The 10,486-nt window shown below is 39.9% G+C and overlaps 1 long non-coding RNA gene across 1 annotated transcript; it reads right to left on the reverse strand.

The window, feature by feature from the left end:
* Positions 1-9,060: 9,060 nt before the first annotated feature.
* Positions 9,061-10,110, reverse strand: LOC104880187 (uncharacterized). The gene is made up of 2 exons (XR_002031275.2): positions 9,570-10,110; positions 9,061-9,428 (listed from the first exon to the last, which is right to left on the reverse strand). It is a non-coding gene; the product is annotated as an uncharacterized LOC104880187 (long non-coding RNA).
* Positions 10,111-10,486: the final 376 nt, after the last annotated feature.

Here is a 10,486-nt window from a genome sequence, read left to right on the forward strand (position 1 = left end):
ATCCATTGTTTCGCTGTCGTTTTTATCGTTGCTTGTGATTCATCTCATTCCCTTCACATCTTATTTTCCCCTTACAGTGACCCATCTCGGGTTCGATACTTCGCATCATCATTACACATATCACTACCAGTTCATTTTGCTTCATTTGTCTCCTTGTCGATATCATATTCACGTTAGGCATTCTCAGGTCCATGGCTCATGGGGTTCACTATACATGTTGCATTTCATATATGAGGGCATGAGTTTTGATCATTGGGTATTTGAGCCTAGTTTCCTTTCATTTCTATCACCCTATCACCTTGGCCTACGTTACGTCCCGCGTCTTAAGACCACCCTGAGGCCATGGGATCAGATGTCGTATTCGGCAGCCTCTACTTGGACAGTGATTGAGATCTGGTTGATATTTAGATATTGTCATGCTTCTTCTTCTGGGAGTCGCCTCTTTGATGTGTAGGTTTGATTCAGTTGTGTTCGGATTACCAGGATCGTGAGTTTGATGATGATTGATTTGGTGTCACCTGATTTTTGACCTATCATACCTCTGGTACCACACTGGGGCATATCCCATTTCATTTAGAGGTTCATGGATCCTCACGGACTTGCGCGATCATCACTTACTGGATGCTCATCGAGACGTGGACATGATTGTTTACCTTACGGAGCCTCTGAGATCCACCCAGCCGGGTCCGCACTTCTCGACACTTGGATTCCATCATACCTCTCCACCTGGGAGGTACATTTTGGATATGTGTGCATGATTCAGTTATGGATTCGGACGACCATTGTTACATGTTCGATGACAGATGATTTCGTGTCGCTCGATTTCTGACCTGTCGTGCATCCGATGCCCATACTGGGGCATATTTTCCGTTTCGGATGAGATTTACGGACTTTCATGGAGGTCACATGTGCGATGATGGATGATTTCATGACATTTGTTCTTCGGACCTGTCGCGCACCTGATGCCATACGGGGGCATATTCCGTTTCAGAGGATCTTTATGGATCTTTGCAGAGGTCACATGTTCGAGGATAGATGATTCCATGCTATCTGATCTCCGACTTATCATACATTTCGATGTCATATAGGAGCATATTTCGGTTCGGATGAGATTTACAGATCATGAGGGAGTCGCGTGCTTAGCCTTATTTGGCAAGACGTATGCAGAGATGATGATATATTTGCTATCCTCACGATGATTCCTTAGTGGAGCCTATCGAGAGCCGTCTAGCCAGGCATGGATGACCTGAGCTCATCGGATTTTTCGACGTATTGCATTCTCGATGCCACATTAGGGCACATTCCCCATTTTGATCGAGATTTATAGATCCCCACTGGTTTACATGATCATCCACGGTTATGAGATACATGCCAGGTCGATGTTTGATATCATTTTGTCTGGCTACTCCGAGGAGCCTCTTTTGAGTCATTCAGCCAGATTCATACCCTTTGATATAGTCGTATGGAGTTGTCTCTGGTGCCTGGATTTCCCGCGTCATCATTTCAGAGGGATACGATCTGTTACGCGTCCCATTGGTGTTATTCTCGGGTCATCAGGGCAGATCGGGTACATCGGGTGTCATACTGGGACATATTTCTGTTTTGGATGAGATTTACGGATCTTCACGGAGGTCACGTGCTCGACGATAGATGATTTCTTGTCGCTTTTCTTCTGACCCGTCCCACATTTGATGCCATACTAGGGCATATTTTCCGTTTCGGATGAGATTTATGGATCTTCACTTATGTCACATGATCGAGGATAGACGATTTCATGCCACCCGATCTTCGACCTATCATACATTTGATGTCATACTGGGGCATATTTCCGTTTCGATTGAGATTTACGGATCTTCATGGAGTTGCATGCTCATCCCCACTTACGAGATACACGTTGACACGATGTTTCCTCCGTGGAGCCTCTCAGGAGTTACCCAGTTAGGGCTGCGCTTCGCGACGCCTCGATGTCATCATGTTTTCCTTCCGGGGGACGCCCTTTTGATCTATGGGTCTGATTCAGTTGTGCACGTGGATGATTTGGATCGCGCATTCGATGACGGGTGATCTGAGCTCATCTGGTTCTTCTGACCTATCACACATCCGATGTCATACTGGGGCATACCCCCATCCTTGAGTCCACCAGGTATTTTGCGATTTTCTCATCACTTGATCCACATCTGGATCTTTGCGGGTCGTCATGCTGGGGCATCCCCCCGCTGTCATTTCGTTTGGGGCATCTCCCCCACTGTCATTTACGTTTGGGGCATCCCCCGCTGTCATTTTCGTTTGGGGCATCCCCCACTGTCATTTTCGTTTGGGGCATCCCCCCACTGTCATTTACGTTTGGGGCATCCTCCCATTGTCATTTCGTTAGGGGCATCCCCCCGCTGTCTTTACGTTTGGGGCATCTCCCCACTGTTATTTATGTTTGGGGCATCCCCCCACTGTCATTTACGTTTGGGGCATCCCCCCATTGTCATTTCGTTTGGGCCATCCCCCCACTGTCATTTTGTTTAGGGCATTTCCCCACTGTTATTTACGTTTAAGGCATCCCCCTATCTTCAGTTTGTTTAGGGCATTCCCCTACCGTCAGTTCGCTTAGGGCATCTCCCTTTGTTTCAGATTTATCACCACCGTAGGTCTTCACCTATGGGCCTTATAGTTTAGTGTTTAGAGTTAGCTTTTTGGTTTGACTTTCATAGCTATCATTTTTCTCAGTTTAGCATTTAGAGTTAGCTTTTTGGTTTGGCTTCTAGAGCCATTATTCTTCTAGTTTAGTGTTTAGAGTTAGCTTTTTGATTTGGCTTCTAGAGCTATTATTTTCTCAGTATCAGTGGTCAGAGCCATCCTCGTCGCTTTTTTTAGCTTCGGCGTTTAGAGCCATCACTTCTCAGTATCGACATTCAGAGCCCATACTGGGGGATATTTTCTGTTTGGGATGAGATTTACGGACTTTCATGGAGGTCACATGTGCGACGATGGATGATTTCATGACATTTGTTCTTCGGACTTGTCGCGCACCTGATGCCATACTGGGGCATATTCCGTTTTGGAGGATCTTTATGGATCTTCACAGAGGTCACATGTTCGAGAATAGATGATTCCATGCTATTTGATCTCCAACCTATCATACATTTCGATGTCATATAGGAGCATATTTCGGTTCGGATGAGATTTACAGATCGTGAGGGAATCGCGTGCTTATCCTTATTTGGCGAGATGTATGCAGAGATGATGATATATTCGCTATCCTCACGATGATTCCTTAGTGGAGCCTATCGAGAGCCATCTAGCCAGGCATGGATGACTTGAGCTCATCTGATTTTTCTTGGTGCCACACTGGGGCATATTCCCCATCTTGATCGACATTTGTAGATTCCCCACTGATTTGCATGACCACCCTCAGTTATGAGATACACGTCAGGTTGATGATTCGATTCCATTTTATCCTGATACTCCGAGGAGCCTCTTTTGAGTCTTTCAGCCAGATCTTACTCTCTGATACAGTCGCAGTTCTTGGACGGAGTTATGTCGAGTGCTTGGATCCCCACGTCACCATCTCAGTGGGGGTACATATCAGATCTTTTACGCATCCCCATGTTATTCTCGGGTTATCAGGACGGATCGGGTACATCTGATGCCATACTAGGGCATATTTCCCTCCTTTAGCCATGGAGGCGATCGTTCTCTCACAGACCCGTTATAGCTTTTGTCACTCAGCCAAGAGATATTGTGTTCGCCTCATTGACCATTATTCCTGAGCTCTTCATCGAGATAAGCTCTCAGTGGAGCGTTGATCGAGACTCATAGAGTCCCTTTCAGCCATCTTTAGCGGTTTGAGATTCGCAGCGGCATGCCACACTGGGGCATATTTCCCTCTCATTGTCTCCTTACGGTCTGGTGTTCAGGGTCGCCGTTCATTCACGGTTTACGACATTCAAAGTTATCATGTCACACTTTCAGTTCGGCGTTCAGAGCCACTTCTCTAGTTCTTGCCGTTCAGAGTCATCATCATCTCTTTTTAGTTTCGACGTTCCGAGCCATCATCGCCTCTTTTCAGTTCGGCTTTTAGAGCCATCATTGGTTTTCAGATCGACATTCAGAGTCGCATCCTCAGTTTCGGCGTTCAGAGCCATCACCGTGTTTTCAGTTCGGCGTTCAGAGCCATCATCGGTTTTCAGATCGACATTCAGGGTCGCATCCTCGGTTTCGACGTTCAGAGTCGTTATCACTTCTCAGTTTGACGTTCAGGGTCATCGTCATTACTTTTTAGTTTCGGCGTTCAGAGCCATCATCGGTTTTCAGATCGACATTCAGAGTCGCATCCTCAGTTTCGACGTTCCAAGCCATCATCACATCTTCGTTGGCGTTCAGAGCCATCATCGCTTCTCAGTTTTGGCATTCATAGCCATCACTGTTTTCGATTTAGGCTTCCAGAGCCATTACTGTCATCTTGTTTAGGCTTTCAGAGCCATTACTGTCATCTTGTTTAGGCTTCCGGAGCCATTATCGTCATCTTGTTTAGGCTTCCAGAGCCATCACCGTCATCTTGCTTAGGCTTCCAGAGCCATTATCGTCATCTTGCTTAGGCTTCCAGAGTCATCACTGTCATCTTATTTAGGCTTCCAGAGCCATTTCTATCATTTTGTTTAGGTTTCCAGAGCCATCACCATCATCTTGTTTAGGCTTCCAGAGCCACTACTGTCATCTTGCTTAGGCCTTCAGAGCCATTACCGTCGTCTTATTTCGGCTTCCAGAGCCATCACTATCATCTCATTTAGGCTTCCAGAGCCATCACTATCATCTCATTTAGGCTTCCAGAGCCGTCACTATCGTCTCGTTTAGGCTTCCAAAGTCATCACTGTCATCTTGTTTAGGCTTCCAGAGCCATTTCTATCATCTTGTTTAGGTTTCCAGAGCCATTACCATCATCTTGTTTAGGCTTCCAGAGCCACTACTGTCATCTTGCTTAGGCTTTCAGAGCCATCACTATCATCTCATTTAGGCTTCCAGAGCCATCACTATCATCTCATTTAGGCATCCAGAGCCATCACTATTGTCTCGTTTAGGCTTCCAAAGCCATCATTGTCGTCTTGTTTAGGCTTCCAGAGCTGTTATTTTCTAGTTTAGCTTTTAGAGTCAGTTTTTTGTTTGGTTTCCAGAGCTTTTACTTTCTTGGTTTAGTGATTAGAGTTAGCTTTTCGGTTTGGCTTCCAGAGCTTTTATTTTCTCAGTTTAGTGCCTAGAGTCGGTCTTGTCATCCAGAGTCACAACTCCTGGCATTCATGTCCACTGGCATTGCACATCTTACCTTCAGGGTTTTGCATTCGTCCTCGACTTTCCTCACTTCGTTACCCGGTGCTTATCCCATATTCATCTCGTACTCCAGGGTGGTTCGACCGTTACTCATCTTTGACATTGATCTCTTGAGTCACCTGTAGAGATGTCTTAGAGGGAGTCTGGGTCCTCGATGCAGCTTTCGAGGCGCCTTGAGCCTCTCTTAGAATTTTAGAGCCTCGAGTGAGTTTGTGTTCTACTTGTACCTTTCGGGTTCGGGGGTCTTTCTTTGTTCTTCGATAGAGTTCACTTCATTTCAGTCACTTTTCACACTTCTTTTTCACTCTAGTGTTCACATTCCTTACACTCGTGAACTCTATCAAAGAGGGGCATATTTGTAGACCCCCCCGGAGGCAGAGTTTTTTTTCTTGGGATTTATTTTAGGTCTTTTCTTTTTCCTACCTTTTTCTGAGGAGCCGCTCGCCATGATGGTCAGGAGCTGGTTTTTGGGGCAGAGAGGGGACTCAAGTGGGCGGCTCTCGGGGGGCAGATTGGACGGGATACGGCTGGCTTGCTGAGGAAGACACGAACAGAAGAAAAACAGATGAAAAAAAGTAGAAAAATAGAGATCAAGAGGTACGGGGATGCAGCAGACTGGGGGAGAGGCTTTTCTTCAGCCAGACATCGAGATCAGTGGGGGGGCCGGAGGAGGAGACGAGAGGAGCTTTCTTTGGGTAGGGGGATGGAGAGATATTTTCTGGGATATTCACCGAGGGGCTCTGGATCTTGCTGGTAGAGTAGACAGAGGTTGGCGGTAATCTAAGTGAGCTTCATTGAAGAGGAGATTCGCAGGTATGGAGTATCGTTTTTTTTTAAGGTCTTCCTCATTGTCACTGTTCTTCATCATATTCTCTGGCTACTTAGGCATTGTTAGTTTTCTTGGTTGTGGATTGAGATTTGCTGAATTTGGGTTCGTTTTTGTAATTGCTCTGTTTTGGTTCTTTTTTGCATTCTTTGTTTTCTCCTGTCAATAACTGATGTATGGGTTGTTTTTGAGATTGATGTTTGATTAATCATGCCCCGACTCCTAGCTTGTCTCACCTTTTTAGACCCATTGAGTGTATCATGAGATGGAGTCTTGATCAATGAACTCTGGGCGTGCCCTGTTTCTTGAGTCTTTCTTTTCTTTTCTTTTTGCCTTTGAAAAATACCGACCATTATTTTGTAAACTACCCGAAAGCTCTTGGGATGAGGGTAGAAAATGTTTCTAACTTCAAGTGGTTTCTGGATTCGACGGACCGGGGAAGTCGAAGGTTCAAGTTATTGGTCTGGTTTTAGCTGCTGTCGAAATGGGTGGAGGAACTGGCAGTAGTGAGGCTCCCATGATTGCTGGGAGAGGGAGGTTGGGTGCTGATCAGCCTATGATTCTGCACATGCTGGATATCCCTCTTGCTGCAGACGTCTTAAATGGGGTCAGAATGGTGGAATTGATGGATGCTGATTTTCTACTTTCTTAAGGGTGTTGTTGCTATAGCCGATGTTGTTGAGGCATGCACTGTGGACAATGTTGCTGTCTTGGTTGTTGGCTGGTTGTTGCTAACCCGGCAAACACAAATTGCCTTAATCCTGAAGGAATTTGCACCATCAATTCCTGAGAAAAGCATTAGTTTGAAAGTCTGAACATTGAGGTGCCCAAGCATGGAGGAGGATGTGGAGGGAATTTATTAAAAAGAGTCAATGGCCACGTGCAAGCCAAGGGAATGTCCTTAGGGTAGCAATAAAAAAAAACAACCCAGGCCACTTGATGGTCCAAGTGTTAGCTTATGAGACATGAGTTTTATTTATTTCTTTATTATTGTATGTGTTTCTAGTTTACCGTGTACCCATTTAAATAATTCCCCCAAGTTCCGGATTTCAAATTCTAATCCCCAATTCTAATTTTTCACACTTGTTTATTTAGTCATTATTATTATTATTATTATTATTATTATTATTATTCTATATTTATTTAATTATTTCATTTAAAAATTCTAATCATTAAAATTCAGTTATTCAAAAATTTGACTTCCCAATTTAATGTTCAATCTCAAAAATTCCATAATTCATTTTTACTCGTTTAAATATTGTTTTAGTTAATTAGTATTATTAACCCATATTTATTTATTATTTTGAGCATTAAAGTCCAATTCTTCAAAATCTAACGTCCTAATTTAACTTTTAATCCCAAAAATTTCACTATTCATTTTTACTCGTTTAAATACTATTTTCGTTAATTAGTATTATTACTCCATATTTATTTATTATTTTTATCATTAAAATCCAATTCTTCAAAAATCCAGTGTCCTAATTTAAATTTCACTATTCATTTTGTTCGTTTAAATATTATTTCCGTTAATTAGCATTATTATTCCATTAATTTATTTTACAAATTCCAATAATTAAAGTTCAATTTTTCAAAATTCCGTTTTCCGAATTTAATTTTCAATAAAAAATTCCGCTATTCACGTTCATTCGCTTAACCATTATTTTTGTTATTATTATTATTATTATTCCATATTTATTTATTTATTTCTTTTAAAGTTCAAATCATTAAAATTCAATTCTTGAAAAATCTGACTTCCGAATTTAAGTTTCAATCTCAAAGATTCCACTATTCACGTTCATTCGTTTAAATATTATTCTCATTATTATTATTATCATTTCATTAATTTATTTTACAAATTCCAATAATTAAAGTTCTATTTTTCAAAATTCCGTTTTCCAATTTTAATTTTCAATCTCAAAAATTTCACTATTCACATTCAGCTGTTTAATGATTATTTTCGTTATTATTATTATCCCGCTCATTTATTTATTCACTTATTCATACATTTAAAACCTCATCTCCAAATAATTTCCCAAAATTTAAATCTCTAAATTCAATCTCCAATCTCTAAAATTCTATTTTTTTGCAATTATTTACTTAATATTTATTATTTAATCATTATTATTATTCCATTTATTTATTTATTCACTTATTTATTTATTAAAATTCCGTCTTTAAATAATTCTTCAAAATTCTAATTCCCAAATTTAGTTCTCTGAAATTCCAAAATCTTTCAAATTTAATTTTTAAAATTCTCATTCTTATACTTAATTTCTAAAAATCCAATTTTCAAATAATCTCTAAGACTCCGATTTTCAAAAAGCTAGTTTTCCTTCGAACAATCTTAATTTATGTTTGGTAATGCATGTGATATATTTCGTGTTCTATATTGTGCACTGACTCTGTTTCCACGATAGCGCGTTGCTGTTTGCTGCCCAGGTAAGCATTCACTCATTTTGATCATTCATAATACACATTCTGATTCCCATATACGCATGATTGATGTGAGTATCCATAGACTTTCTTATTGACTGCCACGTCAGCTTCATTCTATTAGTAGAGACCCGACTTTAGGGACTTAAAGGGGTGCTACGGTCTTTACCGTACCTTCCCGATAAGTAACCTGACCCCCGAACCCGATCTGGTTTTTCACAGACCACATTTTCCAAAATAAGGAGTCACACTTAGGGTTTTTCTTTCTTATTTTGTTTACCCTTTAAAAATAAAACAAAAATAAGTGGCGACTCCAAGTCATTTTTCTTAATCAATAAAAATCAATTTTTCAAATAAAAAATCGAGTTTCGCCATCGAGTGGGAAACGCATTCGAGCGATCGAAATGCGGGGTCCACACATATCAAATACTTTTAACAAACAAAATAAAACAAAAAATAAATTCATGAATAACAAACTAAACGGATATGCACAATGAAAATCTAAACAAATCTATTTCTATGTATATAGAAAGAAAATTAAAACAAATATATACAACAAAAATTAGGAGGACAATGATGAATAAGTAAACTTAGCGGTGCAATCCCAATAACAATAATGACTTCCAAAAGCTTACAAGATGAAGCTCAAATATACAAAAACTTTCAATCCTCTCACAAATATCACAGAAAATACACAGAAGATTAAGAAAAGTCCCAAGAGTCGTCCTTCTCCCTTGTTTCTTGCTCTTATCTTCCTTTTTAATCCAAAAATTTTGGTATTTAGTTAGCCCAACTCATGCCTTGTCTTCAACTGCTCCAACTACTCCTATGTTTTTCCACTCTCATCATAGTGCTAAAACACTCATCCAAATAAGAAAAACGAATAAGCATATATATATATATATATATATATCAAAGCCCAATAAAAATAAAAAGAAAGCTCAAATGCAATTCAACCTAAATAGCAAGTCTAACACAAACAATAAGCCCAAACCTTGAATTAGGAATGAAGCCCAAATACAATAAGAATTAAAGCCTGAGATTAGGCCTAAAGCTTCCAACAAACACTGTGTAGATCAAGAAGTGAAATGTCTCATAACAAACCCTTAAAACTCATCTAAATGAACCAAAATCAAGGAAATTAAACTTATCAAAATCTGAAACATAAAATAAATAAATAAAAACAAACAAATAAACAAAGAAACCGAAGGAAAAGGAAAAAAAACCTGAAAATTTCTTAGGCATTAATAAACTGAGGTAGTGAACTCACAAAGGAAGTGGACATGGTGATTGAGTGGCAAAGTGAAGAGCGGTAGCAATGTCGGTAACAGTGAGGTGTGTGGTTATGGATTAGTGGCTAGTTGTGGTAAGATCTAGTGGCAATGCTGGAAGATAAATAAATAAGACAAGGGAAAAAGAAAAGGGGAAATGAGAAAGAAAGAGAGACGAAAGGTTGGCCGAAGTGAGGTGGCTGTCACCGGCGTCGTGGGGCCACCTGAAGCGGCACTGCTGACATTATTGTGAGGGGTAGCCATGTCGTGGGTATGATGGGTACAAGGGATGAGTGAGAGAGAAAATGAGATAAATACGATGTTTTCAGAATCGGACTGGTTATTGAATCGGAAAAATTGCCAATTCACGATTCACTGGTCGGACCGGCGGTCGAATCGATGATGTCATAAATATACAATTTATAAAATATTAAAATTTAAAATAATTATAAAAATAAAAATAATAATTTATATATTATTTAAAAATTATAATTTTATTTAAAAATAAAAAATTAGTTTCAAATTAGAAATTTAAATTAAACTCATAATTTCAATTTAAAATTTAAAATTTTAAAATTTATTTTTAAATAAAAAAATTATTTTAAAATAAAAAATTTATTTAAAATTGTAATGTTTTTAA

Source organism: Vitis vinifera, chromosome 1, assembly GCF_030704535.1.
Source record: "Vitis vinifera cultivar Pinot Noir 40024 chromosome 1, ASM3070453v1".
Lineage (NCBI taxonomy): Eukaryota > Viridiplantae > Streptophyta > Magnoliopsida > Vitales > Vitaceae > Vitis > Vitis vinifera.